Here is a 3,054-nt window from a genome sequence, read left to right on the forward strand (position 1 = left end):
GTAAGATGTTGACTGTGGTTCTCATACCCCAAACTCTTCATGCCAGATGCTACTGTGGCTTCAAAATCTGAGCTTGTAACTCTTGATGCACGTTTGCTGCAGAGATTCATTGGCAGCATCTCACTGCTGTGGCGCACTAACAGCTCCGTAGTGCTTGACAACCTGGCTGCATGGATTTGAGTTGTTTAAACTCAGGCTAAGTATTGTTTAGATGCTTTGCTTTTGATCAGCTTTATAAAGCAATTTCTCCACATAAAACATGGTCACAAAAAGAACCCACTAGAGGGAGGCCTCATATTTCCATATGAGGTTTTAAACCTTTCATCCAGCTGTGTAAAAGTACATGCTAAAGCACAACTTCATCCTCCTTCTATAGAGGTAGGTGTGACGTGAGGTCGTCTTGTGTAGATACCTATCATGACTTGAATGGTAAAGCCCCTTGTTCTGTCTCATGCCATTGTTTCACCTTTTGTCTGTTCCTCTCTTGCAAATTAGACCCCAGCAACTTTTCTTGGAGAAGAAAAGAAGCAATATGTATTCTCTAACTCTGGTTATTCTCCAACCTTGGTATTGTTTCCAAAACCTTTTTTTCCTTGCAGAGACCTTGTAACACACCTGATTATAACACATCAGCTTTTTTTGCTACCACCCTTTAATTCAAACCAAAGCAGGGCAGCAACACAGAAAAATCAAGACGCTGTTTCTGTGTAATGAAACAATACCTCTGCAGTGGGGTTTTTAGACTCAGTCCTCAAGGCTTTAAAAAAACCTGATTTTGGAAGCATTTTGCCATTTCCCAGGGTAGAACAGCAACAGGCTGTGGATGGCCGTTTGCTCTCTAGGATACCAATGAGTCTGGGTGTCTAATTTTCAGAAACACACCTACGGAAGAGGCTGCTGTCCCCTACGGAGAGTTGATGTTAATTACGCTGCACGCGCCGGGCGCCCGCCGGCACGCGGCCGCGCTGCCCGACCCGCGCCGCCTTCGCACCGAGCACCTTCGGCCGCGCGCGACGCCGCCGCTGCTGGGCCGCGCGCGCGGGGCGGGCACCGAGCGGGGTGAGGGCAGCGGCGCCTGCGGGCGGGGCGCCCCCTGGCGGCGCGAGTGTGCGGGGCCCTTCCCCCCCCGGCCCTTCCCCCCGTACCCGCGCGAGGGCTCCTGTCAGGTAACGGCCCGCTCCCAACGGGCGGGGGCCTCGCCGCGCTGAGGTGCCCTCGGGCTCGGTTTTTACAGGCCCTCCCTCGCTCCAGCGAGTCCTTGCACGGTGAGGGCTCTCAGGACTGCCCCTATGTGCGGACGTTATTTGCTAATTGATGCTGAAATTATCGGGTAAGTGAAGCAGCACTTACCAGCAGCTTGCTGGTTCATCAACCTGGACGTCCAGATTGTTACCTTAGAGTTTACGGGGTGTGAAGATGACTGTTCCCTGGCATAACTGCTCATGGCTGTAGTTAAACACGGGATAAAAATGGTAAAGAAGCTTTAAAAAGAGATTTTTTTTTTCCCCTGCAGCAGTTGGAGGGGGCAAGATCGGAGAGGTCACAAATAACACGCAAGGGAATGGACTGTGGCTACGTTTTGAAGATGAAATGGCATAAACCCCACATATGATTCAGGAATTCACTTTCAGGGATGAGTTGGAGGCTAAGAAAATAATCACATGCCTGCCCAGGTCTCACTCTTCCCCGGCTACGTCCTTACGGCTGTGTTGGAGGTGGCTGGTGACCCGCTAGGTGCTGGGGCTGACCCGGCACTGCTGTTCTTACCTTCAGCCGTGACATACGTTCTGTTGAATAAAAAACACACAAGGTTTTTGACTCAGTTTCTGGTACTTGAGCACCAGCGAATCAGTTTAAATCCTTCTGTATAATATCAAGCCAGCCAATTCATGCAAGAACAAACCTGATTTCTTCCTAAATAGTGCTTTAGTAATGAGAAGGTCCAACCTAGTCAATTCTAATTGGGAAAGTGCAACAGGCTGAGCTCCCTGATGAAACTGTTTTGTCATACTACAAGAGAGAATGAAAGGTAGTAACGTGCCTAAAGTAAGCAGAAACTTGTCAGACCCATGAGCTGGAACAAGATCTCTGATCCTCAGCCCAGTGCATTAGCCACAAGATGTACGTTCCTCTTGAAGGCCCCTGCGGAAATACAGTGTGGGGATACTTCAGTCAGTGTAAGTAGGTAAGTTGATGATATATGTATATAAAATACTATCTTTACACTTGCAATGTTAATTTGACTATATAATCATAACAACTTTTCAAAGTCAAAATTCATCTATGAATATATTTTAAGAGTTCTTGAAAAGGTAATTACTGTATTCAGGGGAAAATTCTAATATTTTTAAAGAAAATTATGTGAAATTTATGTTGTATTCCCACTGGGCATGCACTTAATATAGGCTGCGTGGGTATGAGATTAAAGGAGGAATATTGCATTGCAATTGATCTAAAAAGACCGTCTCTGAGAGCTACAATTGCGGTGAAGATGTCTTCTGGTTCTTTTGTTTAAAGAGAATTTGGCAGGAATAATCAATAAGTGATCCTCTTTGGCCCAATCTGCAGTGATCTGATCTGATCTACTGGGGTTGTTCTGATTTCCAGACACTACAGAGGTCTGCAGACTCAATGATGGTAATGGTTTCAGCTTAGACTGCTTGAAGGAGGATAACATGAGTAAGATTTCCCAAGCCACACCACGAGCTTCAGTTGAACCTGTTGCTGTTCTGAAGGAGCAAAAAGCACTTACAGATCTGCAGCATCAGTGCTGAAGCAGCCGAGCCATGAGTCTGTATAGATCAGTCTAAAAAAGAAGATAATTTTACCTCATTCATTCATTTTCATCTTTACATTCTTCCAGGCAAAGTCGTTATATTTATATTTAGATGTTCTTAAAAATATTCTGCTTTGGCAACTCCTGCTGTTATTTTCTGTTAAAAGGAAAGGGATTTTGGAGAGTTAGGTAGGTAAGTACAGTGTACAATAGAGTAGTGATGTCTAGAACATTAACGTTTTGCATAAATTTGGTTTTTGAAGTTTTAGTAGGGTATT

Source organism: Calonectris borealis, chromosome 12, assembly GCF_964195595.1.
Source record: "Calonectris borealis chromosome 12, bCalBor7.hap1.2, whole genome shotgun sequence".
NCBI classification, from domain to species: domain Eukaryota; kingdom Metazoa; phylum Chordata; class Aves; order Procellariiformes; family Procellariidae; genus Calonectris; species Calonectris borealis.